The sequence below is a fragment of the Lissotriton helveticus genome, chromosome 3_2, assembly GCF_964261635.1.
Source record: "Lissotriton helveticus chromosome 3_2, aLisHel1.1, whole genome shotgun sequence".
Classification (NCBI taxonomy): domain Eukaryota; kingdom Metazoa; phylum Chordata; class Amphibia; order Caudata; family Salamandridae; genus Lissotriton; species Lissotriton helveticus.
This window is the reverse complement of record NC_136062.1, coordinates 131,475,446-131,501,089: the sequence shown is the minus strand read 5'-3', so window position 1 is coordinate 131,501,089 and position 25,644 is coordinate 131,475,446. Positions and strand designations below refer to the sequence as shown.

Genomic DNA, 25,644 nt, shown 5'->3' with positions numbered 1-25,644 from the left:
GTTGGAAGTCCTCTCTGATTGGTACCTTTATGGTGAGTAGAGCTGAAATGAGCCATTGGCCTGCGCACTCTGCCACAATTCCACCACCTCCGGCCAGTTTCCGTGCTCCTTCCTATGTTCCGCTAGTCTGCCACTCCTGTGAGCTCCTGGACAGTGCCACACTTCTGTCAAAGTATGTAGCTGCTCACTTGTTGACTGCTGGGACTTCTCTGCAAGCCAGCACCTTGGCTGAGGAACTGCAAGACTCCTGTTATTCATTAAGATGAGACCAGTGCCAATCTGCAGATCTTCATTGATGAAAGCAGCAGACAATGTTCATATTTTTCTTTTATGAGCTAATTTTAAGTATTGAGGAGGCCTCTATGTTAAGATTATGTCATCTGGCAATATCTAATTGTATTTGAGTTGCATACAATTTGTGCTTTGCAACAACATGTATATACCTATTCTTTCAGCCTTAAAAAAGTCAAGATTGACTAAACATGTGTCGGCTGAGTTTTCTCTGGAGGCGTTATTTCTTCAAAATAAACCAACTTGGAATGGAAACAGGATTGTGTTCTTTGTCATAACAGATCATTGTCTAGACTTGTATGTACTCACATGCACCAACTGTGTTTTAATAATAATAGTACTAGTACACTATTGATGAAAAGCACGTTGTCATATGAACAAGTATCCACTATTGTTCTGGATTAAGGGACTTTTTGGGAGAGTGCTTGTTGCAGTTCCTCTATATGCTCTATATCCTCTATATGCTCATGAATGGCAAGTAGTTAGCAAATGATCCCTGTGCAGGTTTATTAGGTTGTATGAAGATCTAATGGGGATACATTTACGGGGGGTCAAAAATATTTTGATTTACTACCACCTTTGGCATTGTTTGGTGGGCCTGCACAAACTTTGGCAGGGACATCAAATGTTTAAACTTCTTGCGGTTCCACCAAGTGAGGGGGTGAATTAAAAAGGGGATGTAAAAACGTATCCAGTTACTAATACCGTTAGCACTGTGTGAAGAATCTGCACAAAATATGGCAGAAGCCTGGAAGGTTTTTGATTGGTATATCAAGTTTTGTGCCAATCCACTAAGAAGAGGCAAAGTGAAACGGGCAGGGCAGTAAATTTTGTGTAGCTCCCATTTACCGGGAGGGGGAGGGGGGAATTTAAATGGAGGTTAAGGAGGTGTTCCTCTGCTAATATTTTAACACTGTTTGATGAATCCATGCAAAAGTTCACAGGACTTTAATGTTCTTAGCTTAGTAATGTCTATGTCAAATTGTAAGCAGATCTGTTAACCAGGCAGGCCATACAATCAACAATCAACTTCTGCTGAGCTCATTCTAAGGTGTTCTGCTGAGCTCATTCTAAGATGTTCTGCTGAGCTCATCCTAAGGTGTTCTGCTGAGCTCATCCTATGGTGTTTGAGCACAGGGAATGGACGAATGCTGTGCACAATGCAGGATATGTAAATGACAATGACAGGACGGGCGCAGTGAGGATTGGGCGTCCAAGACCTTCTTGCTCAGCATGAGTTGGGTGGCCACATCGGGATGGTGGCAGGACCCGCTGTGGAATTTGAAAATTAGACAGATTTTAAAAACAATAACATTAATTGAAAAAAAGTTAATATTGCAGTAATAGCACCATGGTAGTAATAGGTAGGACTGAGTTTTCTTAATAAGTTTGGTGTCTTTTGACAGATCTGCACAAAACTGTCAGGGATCAGGGGGAGCGGTAAGGGGGTCTAAAAGTCACTCATTCTGCGGTTAAAATATTTTTTTTAAAAGACACATTTTTTAGCTGCCAAATTTATATGGTGGGTTTTTCTAAGTTAGACGTCGCAGTGGTATTTCAGAGTATTTGAGCTGACCTTCCAATCTGAAAGTAAGTGTGGAGGTTCCAGGACAATCAGAAGTTACTGAGCCGCAATAGTTTTAAAGTGGGGGCATCTACCTCTCGTGTTCTGCAGCCTTCATACCATGAACCTCAGACTGGGGACCAAGTACCTAGTATTTAGAGAATCAGAGCCATCCAAGGCTGAGTTTGGGATGTGCTGTGGTCTAGCAACTAACAATAATACAAACCAAACATATGACACTGAATAAATCAACATTATTTGAATGTTTTCATATTAAAAAGAAAAAGTACTTTGATGTACGCACAGCTAAATACTTGAAGCAGCATTAGAAATACATAAAAAATGTCATTTGGTAAAACAAAGCATAGCCTTTCTTAAGGAGCCACACTATAATTACCAGATTAAAATGTTCTAACAAGCGTTGTGGCAGAGGGCTAACTAACAACAACACCGGTGCATATTATGGCAATTTGTTGAATTTCATGCAACAGAATACCTGCCTAGAGGTTTAAACATATAATATTTACAGTACACCTATTCTTGCTTCTCGCATGTAATTTTCATTATTAAAAAAAAGTCATCCTACAGATGATAACATGGCTTTTAATCCTCCTCAAAAATGTTGCCAACATTGCTGCTTCCATGTTACTCATTGATTACTTAGCAGCAAGGACAGACATTTTTGAAGCATTATCATCTATCAATGCTGCCTGAGTGGATTTACCCTCCTGTTTTCTGAACCCGTTTTTGTTGGTTATTAGGGCTTCGCACACTTTACAACTGCTAACCAGTGTTAAAGTGCTTGTGCCCACTCCTTTGAACATGTTGAAATTGGCTTATTCCCAACTTGCACATTTAATTTACTTGTAAGTTCCTAGTCAGATGGTACAATATATACCCAGAGCTTGTAAATGAAATGCTACTTGTGGGCCTGCAACTCTGAGTGTGTCACCAACTTAAGCACCCCTTTAAACATGTCTCAGGCCTGCCACTGCAGCCAATGTATGCAGTTCTAAACTACTATTTGGACATTGCAAGGTAAACCTATTGCCAGGCCCAAATCTTCCCTTTTTGATATGAAGACGTCACCTCAGGTGTAGGGTCTACACACCCCAGAGGGCAGGATGCAGTCTATTTAAAACTTTTGAAATGTACTTTTAAGTTTTACATTTCTTTGCATTGAAAAACTCCTAAATTCGTTTTTCAGTACTGTGAGGCCTACCTCACCCTTAGGATAACATTGGGTTGCTTTACTATATTTAATAAGTGCTAACCTTTGATTGGGAACAGGTAAACCTTTCATGTTTGATGTCTAGGAAATTGTGATTAAAAATCCTCTCACTTGGAAAAGTCAGATCTTTAGTTACAATTTTGAAAATCTCACTTTTAGTAACCTTGTATTTTTCTGCCCCAACTGTTTGGTGCATGCATTCCAGGGTCATATGACTGGGTGTAGTTACTAGCAGTTGGACTTTGTTTATTTCTCCCAGACAGCCACACAATAGAGGGATGTGGTGTGCCTGGATGGGCTATCCACTGACAGGATGAGGGAGGCGGATCTGGACACAGCCCTACTTGCTCCACTTGCACCTGAATAGGTTGTGCCCTGCCATCACACAAAGGACTTGTCACTACTGCATTGTTCATGCAGCCAGCTTGGAACCAGGGCAGAGGGGGAGGAAACTTCAAGGACTTCAAAGGCAGTCCTCAAGAAACTTCCCCTACTTCAAAGTGGGCACCAGGTATAAATATAGGGCCCTCAGAACCAATTATTTAGTACACAGCTGCATCTGTGGATACAGAAGTAAGACTGCTGTGCTGCTTTGCTGCCAGAAAGACTGCTACTCTGCTGCCCTGCTGCTCTTCTGTCTGCTACCCGGCTTGCTGATAAGGAAGACTGGACCTTCACTCTTCATCCTAGGCTGAAGTGACTCCAAGGGTAAGGCAGCTGCTCTCCTGTTCTCAGCTACAGGAGACATAACAAGCTAGAGAGGCTCCCTGCTACTACCCAGCTGACCTGCTGCCTGGACCTCCCTGAGCCCTGTTGGCCTCTGCTGGTGTGAATTGTTGATTCGAAAGAGGAACCACTCAGGTTCTGGACCCTTGGTGTGGCATCACTTGAGCTCTGTCCTAAAAAAAAAGAAGCTATCCTGAAGTTTTGTTCTCTTCATGAATGGGTTTATTTGTGCTAAGATCCTGCCTCCTACGCCGACTTTTGGCTCCACAGCAACCACCAGTGACGCCCGGCAATGCAAGATATGCTTTTCACATAACATTATTAATAGCTTGCGTGCCTACCGACATGGAAAATCTGTGATGGATGACAGGATCTTCACAATAAAGTGGAGACCATCCACAATGCCTGGTCTGCTTTTTAGGTTATTTCCACAAACACTCTCCCTGCTCCCCGCGGCCACTTGCATCACTAATCAGACCCCCCAGGATATACCGGCATGGATTAGCAAATTTAGCGGCACAAAAATGGAAATTTAGCGGCACAAATATGGAAATTTAGCGGCAATTTTGCGTCATTTTATTTGCCCATTTTTCCAATAAACAAACACAGATATCTTCGTTTTTTTAGTTATTTAACAAAATGGTCGATCCCGGTGGTAGGTTTGGCTCAACAAAGAACCAGTGAATGGCCGCGTGCAAGCCGCACCAGTGAATGGCCGCGCACGCAGAAAAAACCAGTGAATGGCCACGCGCAGGCCGTACCAGCGTCTGCCTCTCCTTCATTCATCGGACCAGCACATGCTTCTCATGCGTCGCGAGGGGTCCCACGAGCGGCGCCACACCCAGCGCGCGCCTGGCGCCTCCGCACACAAGTGCTCAGACATGACAGGTGCCCGCTCAAGAAAAGCGAGAGTCCGACGGAAGCACAGACACCAGGACATGGACATGGCCACTCCAAGAATGCAAGTGAGATTGAAGCGGGTAACTTCAAGTGCGAGCGCGCCGCATTTGCCAGAACGGCGTATATCAAAAGTTCATCAATAATTTCACATTTTAATCCTTTTATTTTGTATTCAAATTGTTTCCTCGGTTGTGCTTGTTACAGGGTAGACCGTGGAAAGTGACACTGCTTCTACACGGCAGCTGTGTTAAAAACTTCTTGCTGTCGCATGCTTGTACTTTCAAACAAATCTTTAGTGATTCTGCTGGTTCCCAATGCATTTCGGGCTTATTATGTAGCCCTTCTTCAGGGGGATCACTACAAATTTAAACAAACAACACTGTTACGTATAAACATGTCCCAACTGTGTTGTACACATAGCCTTATTACCCTTAGCGATAAACATTTTCCAATAGACATTTTCCCTCTATGCGCTTAAAAAAAGCGCAAAAACCTTTAACCAAAATCACATGGATGTTATCCTGTTATAATAATACTGCAAGTGTGGGAAATTCAGTTATTTCATACCTTCAAACGAGGTCCGAGCAGCCTTTAGTTTCTAAAAATGAGTTCTTACGCTACTTTCTAACATGCTCGTCATTAATAGGTGTTCCTCGGGACTCCGCCCTGTTATTTTTAACCAATGAAACGGTAGATGGAAACACCCTTACACTACGGGTCCCATAATGCCGTGTATACAACCCCGATTCTCCCTCCACTTTCTTCAAAACGTATGCAACATTGTAATCATACTGTAGCCTTGGTTTAAAGATAGTGCATTCGTGTGCCCCGCCCTCCCTGGATTGTGTAATACATGTCAATCAGAACGTTATAGATGGAAACACACATAGAAATGAGTCTGTAATGAAATATGGCAACGTTGTAACGGTTCGAAAGTATCCACGAGTTGGGTTTAGTAGATGGGTAATGGTTCTTTCTGTAGGTTTTGTCCTCGGTAATCTTGGGTGCAACTTGATTTAGGACAAGGATATGAAAACAACGTGCGAGGTCAAGTGCACTCCTATTTACTTTTTAACTCTTTATCGATTTAGTCCATGTTTACAATGTTTGGCGTGCGCTCGATAGCGGTCTGTCCTGAAACCACATGGTGAATAGATTACTTACTTGCATCTATTCACCAGAAAGAACCAAACCTCGTTTGAAGGTATGAAATAACTGAATTTCCCACACTTGCAGTATTATTATAACAGGATAACATCCATGTGATTTTGGTTAAAGGTTTTTGCGCTTTTTTTAAGCGCATAGAGGGAAAATGTCTATTGGAAAATGTTTATCGCTAAGGGTAATAAGGCTATGTGTACAACACAGTTGGGACATGTTTATACGTAACAGTGTTGTTTGTTTAAATTTGTAGTGATCCCCCTGAAGAAGGGCTACATTATAAGCCCGAAATGCATTGGAAACCAGCAGAATCACTAAAGATTTGTTTGAAAGTACAAGCATGCGACAGCAAGAAGTTTTTAACACAGCTGCCGAGTAGAAGCAGTGTCACTTTCCACGGTCTACCCTGTAACAAGCACAACTGAGGAAACAATTTGAATACAAAATAAAAGGATTAAAATGTGAAATTATTGATGAACTTTTGATATACGCCGTTCCGGCAAATGCGGCGCGCTCGAACTTGAAGTTACCCGCTTCAATCTCACTTGCATCTATTCACCATGTGGTTTCAGGACAGACCGCTATCGAGCGCACGCCAAACATTGTAAACATGGACTAAATCGATAAAGAGTTAAAAAGTAAATAGGAGTGCACTTGACCTCGCACGTTGTTTTCATATCCTTGTCCTAAATCAAGTTGCACCCAAGATTACCGAGGACAAAACCTACAGAAAGAACCATTACCCATCTACTAAACCCAACTCGTGGATACTTTCGAACCGTTACAACGTTGCCATATTTCATTACAGACTCATTTCTATGTGTGTTTCCATCTATAACGTTCTGATTGACATGTATTACACAATCCAGGGAGGGCGGGGCACACGAATGCACTATCTTTAAACCAAGGCTACAGTATGATTACAATGTTGCATACGTTTTGAAGAAAGTGGAGGGAGAATCGGGGTTGTATACACGGCATTATGGGACCCGTAGTGTAAGGGTGTTTCCATCTACCGTTTCATTGGTTAAAAATAACAGGGCGGAGTCCCGAGGAACACCTATTAATGACGAGCATGTTAGAAAGTAGCGTAAGAACTCATTTTTAGAAACTAAAGGCTGCTCGGACCTCGTTTGAAGGTATGAAATAACTGAATTTCCCACACTTGCAGTATTATTATAACAGGATAACATCCATGTGATTTTGGTTAAAGGTTTTTGCGCTTTTTTTAAGCGCATAGAGGGAAAATGTCTATTGGAAAATGTTTATCGCTAAGGGTAATAAGGCTATGTGTACAACACAGTTGGGACATGTTTATACCTAACAGTGTTGTTTGTTTAAATTTGTAGTGATCCCCCTGAAGAAGGGCTACATTATAAGCCCGAAATGCATTGGGAACCAGCAGAATCACTAAAGATTTGTTTGAAAGTACAAGCATGCGACAGCAAGAAGTTTTTAACAATGCTGCCGTGTAGAAGCAGTGTCACTTTCCACGGTCTACCCTGTAACAAGCACAACTGAGGAAACAATTTGAATACAAAATAAAAGGATTAAAATGTGAAATTATTGATGAACTTTTGATATACGCCGTTCCGGCAAATGCGGCGCGCTCGAACTTGAAGTTACCCGCTTCAATCTCATTTGCATCTATTCACCATGTGGTTTCAGGACAGACCGCTATCGAGCGCACGCCAAACATTGTAAACATGGACTAAATCGATAAAGAGTTAAAAAGTAAATAGGAGTGCACTTGACCGCGCACGTTGTTTTCACTCCAAGAATGCGCCACAGGCCCGGGAGTGACAGCCATTTCCTGCCCACCTGCCCCATCAAAGCAAGGAAGGGAGGTTTCTTCCCAGGAGAAACTGTTAGCTCTTATCCTAACCCTGCCGAGGCTATCCGGACCACTTTCTCCCAATATACATTTAAAGCTGGGCAGGTATACAGCATGTGTAAGATAGCAGCAGATTGGCATCTACACTTAAGGCATCTGATTTTATCCGAATTTACATTTGCATCCCACCTCGTTAATCGGTCCGGTGTATAATTGCAGGAGGATCTGTCTCTCAGTTACTGTTTTTTTCTGTACTTACATTCCTTATTTCACTTCTCTTTCACCTGGTTTAGGGCTCAACCTACCTGGTTTTCTACTTTTGCGTGTACCTTCTTTTTGTTCTTGAGTAAGCCAGGATCGTTTGATTTTACTATAATTATATATATAAGATATTGACTCCCAAGGGCTTTGTTTTATTGTAATAGCTTGGATAGGGACTTGTCTTGATGCGAATTGACATAGCACAGAACCTTCGGGGTAGAAGGGTTGTGAAGGTTCTCTGATTCCAAAAGTAACGACGAAACAAAACAGGCACTGGCAAAGCCAAACGGCTGCCAGCCAACACCAGACCTTTTGGCTGTGTCAAAGCTTTTGTTTTTATTTGACGGTAGTGTCACTAGGAGGCTTGATCCACGGTACACTCATTTTAGATACCCATTAGATAGTTCACCCCTATAGCCATACCACAAAATGAAATGAAGATGCTTCAATTCCAGTCCTATACCCTAGAAGGATCAGAAACGCTATTTTGACATCCAGCCCACAGCCCAGAAACCTCCGGGATTATAAGGATAGAAATGATTAGCCGGAGTGAGAACAAAGAGGCTGTGGACCACAAGCATAAGTGTCTACCCATAGAACCATACATAAATACAATAAATCCTACTGACCACTACCTTCCCTCATCATTCACTCACCCAATGTTCATATTGGTATGCGAAAGAATTCTTTATGTGAAGACATTTCTGAAATGCAGATCAAGGATGAGGGAGAAGGAGGGCGTGGCCAGCAGCATGGCCGGTTAGGAAGTACAGTTGCGGAGCTCCCTGTGAGCTGCCTCCAGATCCGGCGAATAATTCAGCCCTGCCATTTCAAAAGTACGGATGTGAGCCTGCAGGTGCCCAGGACCCTCTAGGGACGAGAAATTGGAGGATTCCCTGCGCCTAGGCTAAGATATCTGCCTCGGACTCACCCGCTCGAGAGGCCCGTCTGACCCAAGATGGCGGCCGCAGCTGCTGAGGGAGATCGGACGCTGTAGGACTCTGCTCCTTGTCCTGCTGTCACCGGAGTCCACCGACTAAATCCTGGGCGTGCCACAGCGGAGCGCTTCTCTGCCCCGCCAGGACTTGAAGACTGGCCCTGTGAGGAACGTGGGCGCTTTGATGCACACAGTCACTGCACCAACATGGCGGCCGGAGCCGAGGTGACGCGCCGGCTGTGCTGAGGACTGGCTCCTGATTCCTGTCCGGAAGGTGCCTGGGGGACGGTGTCGGTGAGGGGGCATTCTGGAGTGCGGCAGCGGAGCGGAAGGGCCAGGACCATTGGCCTCTGCGCAGTGGCGAGCCACCCTCTCCCCCCCCTCCTGGCTGTGAGGGCTGCATGGGGGGCACCTGGGCCTGCCTGGACCCCGAATAAAGTGCGCAGCAGGCGGAGAGTGGCTTCCGGTGTCGCCGCTGTCAGAGGTCGGTCCGAGACTGGCCCTGGGCTACCTGTGAAGCCCAGAGGATAGATGGAGGGGAGCACATCGGCCCCCATCGGTCCAGACTGCTTAGAAAGTGCGACGGACGGGGGCCCGAGGCCCCAGGGGTGACCGCACTGCCGGAACGGGTCCCCTGCTGAGGAATTGGACATTGGGGCACGGAGGTGAGAAATAGGGGCACCAGAAGACAGCCGCACGCAGGTGGCCCCACTTGAGAGGGGCGGCCGGCTGCCCCCCCCCCCCACTGTGCCTGCCAGGGACGTGTGACGGTGAGTGGACTAAGCGACACAGAGGCAGCGGCGGACGCCATCAGGCCCCCCCCGCCAGGATAATCGGTATCAAGCCATCCCAATCCATCGCCACAGGGTCACTGCGATAGGATGCCTCGCGGGGGGTCCGGAGTGCCGGCGCCTCAGGTCTGGTGGACGAGGGTGGAGTGTCCCGGTGGCTTGAGTGACCCGGGGATACGGGGGGCCATGGGGTGCCTTGCAGAAAGAAGAGCTGCTGCGTCATCAGAGCCAGCGAGGACAGGGAGAACCACTGGTCAGCGGGCCGGGAGCAGATCGGCGGCGTGACTGGGGCCCTCCGGTAGAGACTAGACAAAGGTTTCCGCCATAAGGGGCAGTGCGGAGAGCCGAGAGACCTGGGTGGAGCCGCTGTGTTACCTTCTCATTAAGACAGGAATCTTGGGGGTGGACGTGCACGCGGTGCCCCCCCCTCCCCCTCGCTGGAGGTTGACGGTGGGAAGTACAAGAGAGTCCTTTCTAGAAACGTGAGGTCATAGAGAAAGACACGATGGGGAAAAGACATCCGGTACTTAAGCAGGCGAGGCAGGAAACCCTGGATAACTATGCCACGGCTCGTCCACAGAGAGAGGTGGCCCCGGTGGCTGCTGGCGCACGCTCGGACACTGCAATGCTACTGGAGGCGATCCAGGCGTCCAGAACAGACATACACGACTCGAGGGCAGCCTTGGAGGTCAAAATAGGTGTGGTGGGCTCGGAGGTCCTGCTCCTACGCCACGATTTCCGGAAGTTAACGGAGAGGGTGACCACGGCGGAAACTCGGATAGGCGATGCAGAAGACGCCCTAAGTACGTTGCGGAAGGACATAGCGGAACTTCAAGCTTCACACCGGCAGCTGCTCTGGAAAGTGGACAACGCGGAAAACAGAGCGCGACGCAACAACCTCCGCTTTGTGGGCTTTAGGGAAGGTATCGAGGGGGAGGACATGGCGTCTTATCTACACTCCTGGTTGAAGCAGACGTTCCGCAGGCAAAAATCTCGAACTGCTTCATCATTAAATGGGCCCAAAGAGCGCTCTTAGCGAAGATATCAAAGGGAGCGAGGCCAAGACCGGTCATTGCACGTTTCTTGAACTTTGCAGACAGAGATCTCATCCTAAGAGAGGCCCGGAAGCTGGGGGAGATTTGACTGGAGAACACATCCATAATGATCTTTCCAGATTATAGCCAGGAGGTCCAGAAACAAAGGTGGTCCTTTGATACAGTAAAAGCAAAACTGAGGGACCTGCATATAACGTATATGCTCCTCTTCCCAGCGAAATTAAAAGTAATCTTTGGGGGCAAGACACTCTTCTTTAGCCGACCTGAGGAAGCATGGCAATGGCTCGAGGAGCGTCCGATTCTCGGAGGGGCAGTGGAGGAAGGTGCCCGGATACGGGGCGAAATGGCGGCCGCTCACCTTAGGGGCAGCCCCCCAAAACTCAAAGACCTAAGAAGCCACGGACGAGAAAACGTACACAGACCACACCGTACCCAGGAGTCACCAACTCGGGGCAAAGGAGACGGGATTCAACGTCCTGTGTGGGGAAAACTGCGGCGCCCGGGTCCAGATTCAGCTGCCTAGTCAACCACGAGGATTCTGAAGAGGGAGATGACACGGAGGACCGATTGTCGGAGGCGGAGGGCGCAGGAGGACGCTCATTGCACCCTCTAGAGGCTGCTATCCGGGAGCTTGAGAAAGGGACGCCCGGCCAGATGGAAGATCTGGGTGATAGAACGCAGGATTCGCATTCCTGATGAGGGACAGGACTGACGTCAGAGCACGCAGCTCATTGCTGAGGGGCCACGCAAGTTACTAACACACCTCTTTGTATTTATTGTTTGTTCTTTATTCAATGCTATGTTTTTCAGTTGCTGGGCTGTTAAGGCGGGAGCGGGACGCTCAACCGTCACGTAACAGTCCAATTTTGGGTTGAGTGGGGGGACCTGAGGGAGGGCGACAGACCTGCTCCGCCAGCAGTCTTGGCTCTGCCGAAGTCGAGACTACAGGGGGTGGGAGGTGGGGTGGGGGGTGGTTACGGATGTTTTTGTTTAGCAGGGGTTGAGGAACAGGAGCCCGGTTGGGGATTGGGCAGGATGGAGGGGGGAGGGGAGTTGGGAAGGGGAAGGGGGGGACAATCATGATATGGAGATCGCGCACTTCAGTACTCCTTACTGCACCTTCGCACAGGCGACAGACTATACTTGGTACTTACCATTCCAGACTGACGGGTGAGCAAGTGGGACAAGACAGGGTTCGGAGGAGTCTCAGTGTTTTGACATGGAATGTTAATGGGCTTGGCAGCAAGATAAAGAGGGGGCTGGTGAACTCGTATATTAAACGATTACACCCTGACATCACGCTGTTACAGGAAACCCACCTTAAAGGGACTAACTGTGCATTCCTTGCTAGGGGGCAATACAGGGTTTTGGCACACGCAGGATATACCTCTGACTCGAGAGGGGTGGCGATTATTGTTAAAAAGACCACGACGTTTCTTGTCGCAAAAACATGGACAGATCCGCAGGGGACATACGTAGGGGTTAAGGGCCCATGGCGCAGGCGTGAGTACACGATACTCTCGGTGTGCGCCCCGCCAAAACTACAGACCATCACTCTCAAGAAAGTGGCAGAGATACTCCTAGATACAGCTGACACCACACGGAAACTTGGGGGGGACTTCAATGATGTGATGGAGGTAGGGCTGGACCGAGCGGGGGCGGCGTCCAGGGATCGGACCCGGACTCCCTTATCCCGACTGATTGATACTATAGGGCTTACAGATGTCTGGAGGTGGCTACACCCCGAACGGAACGCCTACTCCTTTTACTCGGGCGCACATAAGGCATATTCCAGACTGGACTACGTGTTTATGTCCAGGCAAAATTTGACTGTGCACGACACTGCGGAATACCAGGCGAGAGGGATCTCTGATCACTCCCCATTATTAGCTAGAGTCGGAATGAACCGGAATAAGAGTGGAGGCTCCTGGAGACTGCCTGCCTGGGATCTGCAGAATGCAAATGTGTTGAGGGGTCTGCGAGCCGACGTAAAGGTCTATATTGCAGATAACGAGGGAACGGTCCCCTCGGGGGTGACGTTCTGGGAGGCCTTCAAGACAGTTATGCGAGATAGGGCGCAAAACAGACTGGCGGAGGAGAGGAGAAGGCTCCACGCTGAAACAGTAGCGTTGGAGGTGACCCTTCTGGACTTGGAGAGGGAATACCAGACCTCTAGGGACGATACGACACTAAGGAGATTAACGGACCACCAGAAACAATACAGAGAGCTGGTTACTGGGGAGGCCAGAACCCAGGCCTTAGCTACCCTACACCGACTATACGATGTAGGGGATAAGTCGGGCAAACTGATGACGTGGCTCAGCAAAAAGGAACGTGCGGCCAGATGGGTGGAGCAACTCAGAGACTCTGAGTGACTGCTCGTTAGATCTGATGCCCAAATCACCGAGACATTTGGTGACCACTACGAGCTCTTCTATAGGGCCCGGGACTTGGGGACGTGCGAGGAGGCCCTACAATATATGGCACAAATAGACCTGCCGACTCTGACCCCTGAGGCCTCTCAGGCCCTGGAGTCTGACCTCACGCTGGACGATATCACCAAGGCCATAGCCCGGCTGCGACCGGGTAAAACCCCGGGCCCGAACGGGTTCCCGGCGGAGTTCTTTAAGCGGACAGTGGACCTCCTGACACGCCACTTGAAGGGGCTTTTTGAGGGAGCATTACAGGAAGGGCAACTCCTCTAGATTTGAGAACTGCAGTAATAATCCCAATACATAAAGAGGGGAAACCACCAGAAGACTGCGCCTCATATCGCCCCATCTCTCTCTTAAACACGGAGGCCAAACTCCTGGCAACGATCCTGGCGGTGCGACTCAGATCAGTGATATCTGACCTTGTACACTTAGACCAAACGGGATTTCTTCCGGATAGGGCCACCAGGTTAAATCTCCGATGCACCCACAACTGGCTGCAGGAGTTACAGGGGAGGGAGACCCCGCATTGGTTTCTTTCCCTTGATGCCAAAAAAGCCTTTGACGCAGTCCATTGGCCGTTTTTGGAGGGTGTCCTGCAGAGGTTTGGCTTCGGTCCTAAATATCGGAAGTGGGTTCAGCTGTTATACACTGAGCCTAGAGCCAAAGTCAGAGTGAACGGGGTTTTATCGCGGGAATTCCAGGTCCAGAGAGGGACCCGACAGGGTTGCTCGTTGTCCCCCCTCCTTTTTGCACTCACAAAAGAGGTACTGGCGGGCCGGATACGCCAGAATGTAGCTATCAGGGGATTCAGAAGGCTCGAGGCGGACTCGGAAGAAGAGAAAATATTGTTGTATGCGGACGACGTCCTCTTGTACATCACGTATCCGGAAACAACGATATCGGCATTTTTCCTGGACTTGGAAGAATATGGGCAGTATGCGGGCTACCAGATCAATTGGCACAAATCGGTCCTCTATGACCCCAAGGGACTGGGACAGTGGACGGACCTTCCGGGGAGACTGCTGACAACGGTGGAGGGCTTAACGTATCTTGGAGTGTATGTCACTCTGGATCGGCAGCTGTCTTATCGGCAGAATCTGGACCGAATAATCCTGACTTTTATAACAGACGCGACCCGATGGAGACAGCTCCCACTCACACTCTTGGGCCGGGCGGTGATATTTAAGATGATCAAATTGCCTAAGTTTTTATATGCTCTGCAGAACGAGTATTATCCACTCCCGCCGAAAGTGTTTTCGAGAATACATGCTGAGCTGCGCTCCTTTCTTTGGCTGGGTAAGCAATCTAGAGTGGCTCTGACTACCCTTCAGAGGCATCAATATAGTGGAGCAATTTCACTCCCGAATCTAGAGGCGTACTACTGGGCGGAACACATAGCCCCGATCAACGATTGGCTACATGCCCAGGCAGACCACCCCACTTATGCACTTGAACGATATAAAATGTTGTTTCGACCAATGATGAGCTACCTATATGGGGACACCAGGCGGGGACAGCTACTCCCGGCCACGGGTCTCACCCTACAACTTTGGGAAAAGGCGATGAAACGCACGGGCTGGGCTGCGACACCCACGCGACAGACGCCGATCTGGCATTGTTTGTGGCTGATGGAACTGAACAAATTAAGAGGTTTCCAGCGATGGGACGATATTGGTGTCTCCACCTTGGGAAACATAGCAACCAAGGGGGAACTGAAGTCCTTTGCGGCCCTTAGATCAGATTTCGGCCTGAATCACACGCAGTTCTTCAAATACGCGCAGCTACGACATGCCTGGCAGGCCCAAAAGTTCCAATCAGACGGGCTCCCGGAATACGCTCCACTAGAGGGACGGCTCCTGCTGTAGCAAATCCAGGGAAAATTGGTTTCGCTCACGTACAAAACTTTAACAAATAATATGCTAGGCGACTTGGCCAAGCTCAGAAGGAAGTGGGAAAATGAGGTGGGTGACATGGAGGATATCGACTGGGATGTGGTGTTAATGCACCCTAGGGAGGTGGCAATTAAGTCCCGACTGCGCCTCATCCAGTTCAATGTGCTCCTTAGAACCTATTACGACAGGGTAAGGCTTTATAAAATGGGGAGGACCGAGGACACAACGTGCCTTAGATGCAGAGACATGGAAGGGGTCTTCTATCATACAATATGGGCCTGTAGCAAGATACAAGATTATTGGAAGGCGGTTTTTGAGGAGTTGGGTGAGGTACTGGAGACCCCTCTACAACCTGAGCCTAGGCTGGCCCTCCTGGGCATGACAGTTGATGTGGACCTGGCCCACCCTCTACTGACTTTTCTGGTGCTGGCTTTAGTGGTGGCAAAAAGGGACATAGCCAAGTATTGGGTAGCTTCGGAACCGCCGGGGATGGATGAGTGGAGGCGAGGGCTAGACCTTTATATGGCTGCTGAGAGAGTCCCTTACAAGGCGAGGGGGTGCCCGAAAAAGTTTTGAAAGATTTGGGGCAGATGGAGACACTATCACGGGATGGATGGAGGGTTCTGAGGGGGATGGAGGCGGTGGAGTAATGGATATCTGTGAGAGTCCACGATGGAGGACTGAGTGTCCGAATATAAGAGACATTTGCGCTTTGGCACTTTGGACTTTGGGTCGGATCGACAAGGACCTTGGTAGAACTGTCATGCGGAGAGGGCGGTGGGGGGGACATGAGTGTGCGAATTGCTGATTTCATGATTGTACGGTTGTATTATGATAAAATGCTAATAAAAATACCAAAAAAAAAAAAAAAGCTGAGGGAGAAGGAATATGTCTGGAAATGTTTTCTGAAATATGTGATTCGTACACTTCCACATATATTTGGGAGGAATGTTTAAGGGTTCCATTCTGAGTATGAAGTAAAAACCTATTTGGACAGTAAAATACAATCCTGGTGTCTGCTCCTCCCGTACCAGACATTTCACCAGGTAATTACTCATCAGGAAACAGGATGAAAACGGGAAACCACCAGGGGAATTGTGTGAGCTGATACTGATTGATACCCAGAGTAATTCTACATTTCGCAATAGGCCACGTATATTCCACTTGAAACTGCTCCACTTTGGAAATTACTGATATATGTGCTAGTGCAAATATCAGGTGTGAAATTGCCAATGCAGAACTACCGCATGTCCTAACAGAACACTTCAGTTCTGTATTCCTGCTGGAAGTGAAGTAGTGTAATGTTTAAACAGACCCCCCAGGATATAGCGGCTTTTGTAAAAATGCCGCGATTTCTACAAAAGTGCGGATTTCAGGGGCACTTTTGTAAAAATCACAGTATTTTTACAAAAGTGCTGATTTCGTGGAAAACAGCGAATTCGCGAAATCCTGGAGGGTCTGACTAATGGAACCCTTCACACTGGTCTTTGAAGGTGACCCTTTCAGCAGGACTAATCCGGTCCCCGTATCCGGCCCACACTCCATAGTGTTCAGACTGAACTTGTGACTTTCACCCACTCTAGCACATTCAGGTAATGGTGAGTGGCACTTTGTGCTTTTCGATATTTCACTTACCTGAGATCTTTTAAATTCCCTAATTACAGTTCTACTGATTGGATTTTTATCATTTTGGTGTAAAATAATGTATTAAACATTACTCTTTTTTTTAGTTGGTGTGGATTTTTCTTTTGTTGTGTTTTCACTTTATTACTGATTGAAGTGCTGCATACATACTTTGTGAATTACTTCTAAAATAAGCTAGACTGCTGTTGTGCCAAACAACTTAAGCACAGGTTAATCTGCAGTTTGCTTGTGACTTCACCCTAAAGAAATTGTGGTAGCTGCTTGAAAGGGTTTCACACCCTTCAACCAGTAACCCAATTTCCAACTGATTGCTTTGGTGCCCTAACTTCTCTGGGGGTAAGCACAATCTCATGGTGAAATTTATGGGTGTCTTGTTCCTTTGACTCTCACGTGCCCCCTACTTCTGGGACGCATATGTGCTGGTCAAAATAGCAGTGTAACCTGCACACACAGGTTGCAATGTCAGGGCTGAGACATATTTGAAAGGCTACTTAAGTAGGTAGCACAATATGTGCCGCAGTCTCATTAGTAATATATAATAAAAGAGGCCCTGGGTACATGTAGTACCACTTTACTAAGGCCCTACGAGTAAATAAAATATGTCAATTGAGTGTAAGCCAATTTTACAATGTGTTAAGAAGGAGCGAGCACAATCACTTTAGCACTGGTTGGCACTGGTAAAGTCGGCATTGTCCTAAAACCAGCAAAAAAGAAGTCAATAATAAATCAGAACCCCTCCAGAGCTTTAGATCCAGCAGCGCTGAGACACCCTAGGGTATTTGCGCGCTATATAAGTTGTATAAATAAATAAAATAAATAAATAAATCAAAAATAGGAGAATGGAAGGCAAACATATGGGGGAAAATGATGTCAAGGATGACAGGCCCAACAGCTCTGCTATGTTTGTTTGTCTATGCCCACACATGTCTTCTGCTTCCCTGTCAAACTTTAGAGGGGTCTCCTGATGAGCTATGAAGACAATGCTTATCTCTCGTTGTATTATTCAGGCTGAAAGGAACAGCCTCTAAAATTCACAACCTGTCCCCTTGCTCCAGAAACATAAGCTACACTCCCATGTAATGTACCTAATATTTTACGAGGCATTTGATTTGCCAGTTGAGAGGCACAGCAATTATTGAAATTAAGACACAAAACTCGAGAGCTAAGTTTCATTAGTGGGAGACTCTATACACCTCATGCATGAATGTATGAAAGCATTCAGCTAAGGTCTCTTTAGCTGGCCATAAGTACATGCACTTAAAACTTGCCACTCCGCCAATCCAGATCCTACTCACAAATCTACCCAGCAGTTCAAGCCAGCTCGCTTTAAGGGGCGACTTAACTGGTCCTCCAAAAATTCTAGTGTACCTGGGGAATTCCAGATTGGGACTGAAGACATATGATATGGGATACTAAAGCTCTTTCTAAAGTATACCCAAGTTCTTAACACTGTTTTTCAAAAACTTCAGCCTAACGTTTTAAAAGTATTTTGGATCCACATATTTGAACAAGTGGTTCTGCCCCAATCCACTAAGCATTGCCTCATATAGTTTACCCATTGAGGATCGATCTGCTTTGTTGGCCAACATCCGAATGTTCTTAAAATGGAATGGGTAACAATACATCGGGCGATCAGGCATAGCCAGCCCTCCTTCCACCAACTTTTTCCATGCAAACCTGATCCCCCTTGAGGCCCAAATAAAGCTTCCAATGTTTTCCTGCAGTTGAGTGTTACACTCTTCGAAGAATGTAAGAGGTATAGGGTTAAACAGAAAAGTAAATTTTGGGAGAACAATCATCTTAACCAAATTAACTGTACCATTGATGTTAAGTGGCAAATTGGTCGATCGCACTAAAAGTTTCTCCATTTCTTAACTTACTTTTTTCCAATTGACTTGCGGGATGTCCTCTGAGTTATACAAACTCCCAGATATCTCATCTGGGAATAATCATATCTGGGTTCCAAGACATAACCACGGTTTTATCCGCATTGACCAAATACCCCGATATTTTGCCAAATTCTACGGCCATCTCAATCAATCTGCGGGTTCATTATGTAGATGTGGTGTCCATTTGTCGTTTTTTCACTTTATTACTGTCCGTGTGCAGAAATACTTTACACACTGCCACACACTTCTTCTGAGATAAACCGGTCTGCTCGTGCCAAGCTAACAAGGGGGTGAGCAGGGGTTATTATAGAAGTGTATCCCCCTTACCCTTACTAGGAAGAAGGGACTTGGACAACGGTGCAAACCTTTGCCAATTAGAGACCCCCATTTCTAACACACAACCACTACTGTTAAAGGAGATTTCTGGGCGTCCGCCATATCAATGGCACCCATCAACAAGTAAATAAGCTCATCTAACTGCCGCCCTGTCATAAACCCCCTCTGATCCGAGTGGGTGACACTCTTAATTACTCTAGCCAACCTGATGGCCAATATCCCTGATAAGATCTTATAATCAACGTTTAATAGGGTTATTGGTCTATAAGATTCTAATCTAGCAGGGTTTTTAGCTGGTTTTAATACTAGAACTATAGTGGCCTCTGACCATGAAACTTGAGATTCTTCCCCTTGCATATATATTGCATTAAACAGCGCCTTTAATATTGGGGTTTGTGTCTCAATTATTGCCTTATATGGCTCAAATGGGAGACCATCGGGGCCTGCAGCTTTACCACCTTTTATTCTTGTACACTGGGTCTTTATTTCCTCTTCTGTGACTTCTGACCCTAATATATCGACTTGTGCCCTTTTTAATCTCAGTAGATCTTTATCCATTAGCCAAGAATCTATTATCTCCCTTTCCGGCTATAGGTCCTCTTCATATAGCCTACTCATATGCCTCAGAGCTTCTCCTCTGATCTCAGTATTAGTATCCAGAGGCAGCCCTGATTCTGAATCCACCAAGACACGTATTGTATTCCTAGCTTTATCTGCTCTGACTTTCCAAGCCAAGAGTGAACTACATCTCTCACCCTATGAGCAGTGTTGCAGCTTACTAACTATCCATGTTCTGTGATTTTCTTTGCCAGCTGACTCTTATACTCTGCCTGCATATCCTAAAATTCTCCTCGCAGGATAGATATCCTAGCTGAACCCTCCGATGAAGCATTCTGAAGTTCTGTTTCTTTCAGCTTTATTTCAGCTTGAAGTGTCTCTACTTTGCTTAGTATTTCTTGCTTCCTTCTACTCATTATGGCGTTGATTTCCACTCTTGGGTATGCCTTATAGGTATCCCACACTATGGCTCTATCAAGAGTCCACCTTCTCTGTCCCTGTTGTTCGTGAAGTCTTAAGACTAAAGTCCCGGGAGAATGATCTGAAAGTAAAGCTGGGCCATGGGCGACTGACTCTACTTCGTCATATAGGGAATAGTCAATCCAAAAATAATCTATCCATGAATGATGTCCATATTTTTTGCTATAAGAAGTAGAAGCCTTGGCGGAACCCATCTTCCTATGGCAAGCGTCTAACAAATTCAGTTCTACCATCATATCTTTTAACTTACGCAAAGTTCTATCTAGGTCTTTATTTAATACAATGTTAAAATATCCCCCTATAACAATGGGGACAGACATTTCCAAACGATGGTGTTGCAGTTAAGGTAAAAGTGACCTTAGATTTGCATTGCAGACAGAGTAAACTATATAAAAGGAACAGACGCAGGTCATTGTACCATGTGCCAAACAAATGTTACATTTTAATACAGTGTAGACAACTGAACAATATAAAAACACCATAGATCATACAATATACCTAAAGGCAAAGATGTATTCCCTTTTAGTATCCAAATAATTTGCAAGGTATCATCATCACTGTGTGTCCGGTTGTATAAGGTGTAGACTCGTTTTAATATGCCACAAGGCTTTCTGTGTGCAGTTGATAGGCTCATCAAACAACAGCCCTTCCCACCAACATACGGATGTAAATTTGTGCTTACACCTTTTATGTGCAACTTACCCTGTAGAAAAATATTTTTACTGGAGGTTGAAGCTTAAAGCCAATTTTTAAAGGCCATTACAGTACATGAAATTCCATTTGAGAGTTTCATAGCATAGCAGTGGTCAAAATCAGAAGTCTAAAATGGATAAATGTGGGTTTTCATGGTTAGATCCCATCTCCTAGACTAAGTTTGCTTTTTGTTGTAGCACAGCAGAGATAGGTATGAAAGTGGTTCTGTGCTTTTGAAAAGTCTCAGTAGCGCTTAATGTAACACAGCGATAATCCTAAAGCCAACACATTTTGTTGCCAGATGCTAATTCCCATCGAATGTTTGGTAAGACACCTACAGCCTGATTCATCAAGCTGATTTGCGCTCGCAAAGGGCCAGATTCTGAGAATCTGGCCCTTTGCGAGTGCGATTTTTGCATTTGGTATTCATCATCCCAAATGCAAAAATCACTATTAGCGAAATGGCATATTTGCGAGGAATTGGATTTGAGGAATCTCTAATAGAGATTCCTTAAATGCAATTCATCAACCAAATAGAAATAGCGAAATCGCAATATTTGGTCTCAATTTACCACCAGGTCTGACTTGGTGGTAAATTGCGTAAATAGTGTAAAAAGCACTTTAGTGCATTTTTTTCTTTTGCATGTTACACACACACATGTCCTTTGGACATGTGTGTGCGCAACACCTGTTCAAATGTGCATTTTAGGGGTGCTACAGGGTGTCCTTTGGACACCCCTGGCACCCTTAAAATCGCTATCTGATTTGCGAGTAGCAAATTGCTACTCGCAAATAAGGGATACTCCCCATTCATTCCTATGGGCCTTTTGGCCCATAGGAATGAATGAGGAGTTATTCCTTTTTTTGCGAGTAGAAAATTGCTACTCGCAAATAGAGAACATGTAGGAATCGCTATTTATTTAGCAATTCCTACATGAATACCGTTTTGCGTGTGCTCAAAAGCGAGTCGCTATGATTCGCTATTAGGGCCACGCAAAACGGCCCATTGATGAATCAGGCTGCTAGTGCCGTATTACGGAATAATTTGCACCTGGCGCACACAAATGTGCGCTGTGTCATCTCTGCTGCTCCCCATGGAATGTTTATTGATGCACTGTATTATGTTTCTGCTGCGCAAAACCTGTCTATAATAGGAAACTGTTTGTGTGGAATGCTGCAGCCAAAAATGCATTTACACCTGCGCTAATACAATATGCGCACATAAACACTAAGAGCAAAGTCTGCGCCAACATCGCGGTGCATTACAAACTGTTCTTCCTTAATGCCAACGGGTGCATACTCTGACGCATAGCGACAACTAGCACCGGCACAGTCATGTGTAATACGGCCCCAAGATGGAAAGGCTCTGTGATCTCAGGAGCTATTCAGCTAACATCAACCAGAAGTCTTTTTGCTAAATTGTGACTTACTGCTTCCCCCAAGGATAGATAGGCTAGTCATCCAAAGATGCAAACCTGCTCTCCGGTTTCTGTAAGAGCAGACTGACTCACAACCCAAACAGTAGAGCAGAAGGTCCCATTGTTGCTGTGGATGGAACCCAGGGGGCAAGCTTTCCAATGGATTAACTCTTGCCAAGAAGGAAAGCTGCATTTATTGGTACAATAAGTAAAAATATGTAATCTAAAGCTTAAACCTACACATGACAACTATTAAACCTAATTAGTCAATTTGTCCCTTAAAATTCAATCGAAATATATCAAAAATAGTGCCCTTTCTGTTTATACTTCAGTTCTGTGATGGTAAAAAAAAGTATGCTATTGCTTGGCTGTAGTTTAAGTATTTGTCTCAGGCACCCAGTGAAAATGTCTCCCTCAAAACATTGGGGGCAAACCACTGGAAGCTAAAACATAAGTGTCAATCGCTGACCAAGGATGTCCACATTAGTTGCTCCAAACTTGTTGGGTTTTGGCAGAGGGTTCCTTCTGAAAGAATTCTTCCCTGCTGTACACCCACAGTTGTAATGCATGTAGGAAGCATTCTATTTCCCAGAGTGTGAGTTAATATAGGGCCGTGAAGCGAGAAGTACTTTTGTCTAAGCAACGCATAACGCTTGATATGTGTATGTAATTATCATGCTGGTGTATCACATATATTTATGAGATCGCATTTTGAAAGTGAAATGGTTCCACTCCATCTATTATATTTTAAAATTGACTACGATATCAAGTAGAATTTGAATGGTATTATGCTTTTAACAGGAGCTGTAAACAGTGCCAAGCTGATTGAAGCTATGTAATTAGATTCCGTTTCAGCTGCTGGACTTTCCATTTAGAGCCGCTGAGTATATAATCTGGGCGGAAATACATCTGTCCTTGAGTTCTTAAGTGAGAGGTGTATATAGAGTGTAATTTCATGGGTGAAAAACCTTAACTGCTCATTACCTTCCTTCACATTATTTTGGCATTAGAAATGAATCGCTGTAATTGAAGTCAATCATGGGTAAAAGAAGTTGTCTTTGTATAACTGCGAAAAAAGGCAACTTGCACAGTTAAATCAATATTGGTGTTTAGAACGTGATGTTCGGGGTTATTAATCACAAAAGTCTTTTAATCAAAATATGTGTTTATACATAGAGTGTCGAGTTTGCTTACCCGTGTTGACTTTGGGTACATCAATCTCTATCACTTCATGTCCCTACAGCGGTTGGTGTAAGGACCCAGAATCACTCTGTGGTCTCATAGTGGAGCAGTGCGAATGGCTACAACCCTCAGTTTTAACAAGTGAGGCCACTTTAAGTGTTGTGCTGTGCACTGTGGGCAGCTTTCTCTGGCTAAATACCACCTCATGGTGAAGGAAAAGGAATGAGAGTTAGGTAGGGAAAACTGTTCTACACATCTTGCCTTCCCACAATACACCGGTGTAATTTGTAAACTGGAGAATTCAGAACTTTAAATAGGTTTTATCTCTCCTCTCATTTGGAATTATTATTTTTACTCAGTTTGAAGTTTAACCTCTACATTGCACATAGCGCATGCATTAAATCGCTCAACATTTCATACTCATGACTGCCTCTGTATGACCCTGTGGCCAAGCACCTTTAACAATTTCCCCTTTTCAGATGATTGCCTAGCTTCTAAACCCAGTGTAATGGTTTAAAGAATACAAATTTGCCAAAAGAACACATTCTTCCATAAAAAAATACTCGGATTTCTTAGTGAATGTTGACAATTAGGAGAAGGATTGGAAACAGCACTAATATCGTAGATTCCTTTAGATATATACTCAACAGTATTAAGGGGGTCAAAAATTGGCTATAGGTGATTCACCAAAAACTTCATTCCCTACTGGTTTCAAACAATAGGAATATCACCACTAAAATAGAGGTCATATGTTTGATGACAAAACCCATCGACTGAGGAGTAAAGCAAGCATGCATGAAAACTCCTTCCCTTGGTTTCAGTCACTGAGACTGGTTTCTTTTGATTTCAAGCTTCCATTTGCAAGTGCCACAAAGAACATCAGGTTACATTTGGTAACATGCTGCTCTAGCCTTGGAACTGCAGAAAGTCAGCTAATGGAGTTGAGGTTGGGCTTGTCCATCATGCGCCCTTTTGCCCAATCACAAGCAAGGAAAAGGTACCGCCCCTCGAATACTATTCTAGGTTCTGGTTAGGGAAAAGATCATGAACCTGGCGCTCTCGCGCTGTTTGCTGGAAATTTGAATCTGTGAGCCCTTGCAACGCAAAGCAAATGCGTGTTCCGGATAACTTCGGGTACGTTATATTTTCAGCAATTTGCTCCTCCTGTGTATGTGTGATTGCATGCCACGTTCGTGTGTCTGCGTGCGTGCACGAGTGTGGGTGTCTCAATAAGAGTTTGCATGGGTAAGAGTACCCACTACCCAGTCCCTGCGGGGGTGAGGCGTTTTTTTCTTTCTAAGTTGGCTGGCACAGGTACACACAGCAAAGGAAGCCTCTCTGATTCGGTGTACAAAATGAAATATGTTAGAATAAAAATACCCATGTGAGTTGCAATGAGTAGATTTAGATGGGTGTGGCAAAAGGATGGAGGCACACTTAGGTTATAAGAAGAGCCCGCTAATGAATTCTAACAGTTGTAAATTATTTCCAGCAGAGCAGATGCACAGTGTTGCCCTGTGTCTAAACAGCACCCCTTTCAGACTCAAATCTCTTCAGAATTCGCATATTGTCTCACAATAAAGCCCTTATCAGGCACACACAGCCTGTGTGACACAGGCTCGGGTACACATTTGAAGAAAATAAATACTTAAAATTACTTCCGGCTTCCTTAAAACGACACCTTAGACACTGGAAAAACGCTAATATCAGCCATGTCATTTTGTTATAGTTATTCAAATTTTGTTGATAATATGTGCATTCCAAGAAATGTGGACGAAAAACAGTTCATTATTATGTGTTAAGATAGCTTAGTGAGTTAAACACCTGCTCAGCTCAAGGTGCAACTTTTATTGGACATGTTTATTTATTGTTATTTATTGCATTATAAAGCGCCTGACTCACCCCAAATAGGGTATCTCCGCGCTAAGGACGCTGGGGGTCTGGCAGGTTAAAGTCGTCAGCCTTTCATCATTCTGAAGTTGTTTCAATGTGACCCCTTGAATAAATAAAGTAAGAATAAATACATGCCAACATTTTGAGCCTGGAAAGAGGAGGATTTTGAAAAAAAAAAATCGGAGGAAATGGATTTTTCCCATTGACGACTCTGAAGTGGAGGACATTTTAGTTGGGAGACCCCCTATAATAGAGCCTTTTTTGGCTTAAATATAATTTGGCTCCCGGCTGAATCAAGTCTGTTGGCACGGATGATGATCAGACATTATTTATCAATCATAAAAAAAAGTAAATGTTTGAAAACGACACTATTCCGACTTGCCTTCAGCTAAACACAGAAAAACCACCACTGGGTCTGGGCTCCCAACGGCACAGCTTGCCACAAGCTATAATGAACAAAAGAGATGCACGTG

At 45.3% G+C, this 25,644-nt stretch overlaps 1 protein-coding gene across 1 annotated transcript in view; it reads left to right on the top strand.

The window, feature by feature from the left end:
• ENTREP2 (endosomal transmembrane epsin interactor 2) overlaps positions 1-25,644 on the top strand; it is an 830,030-nt gene that overhangs the window by 214,896 nt on the left and 589,490 nt on the right. The gene's annotated exons all lie outside the window — the stretch shown is intronic.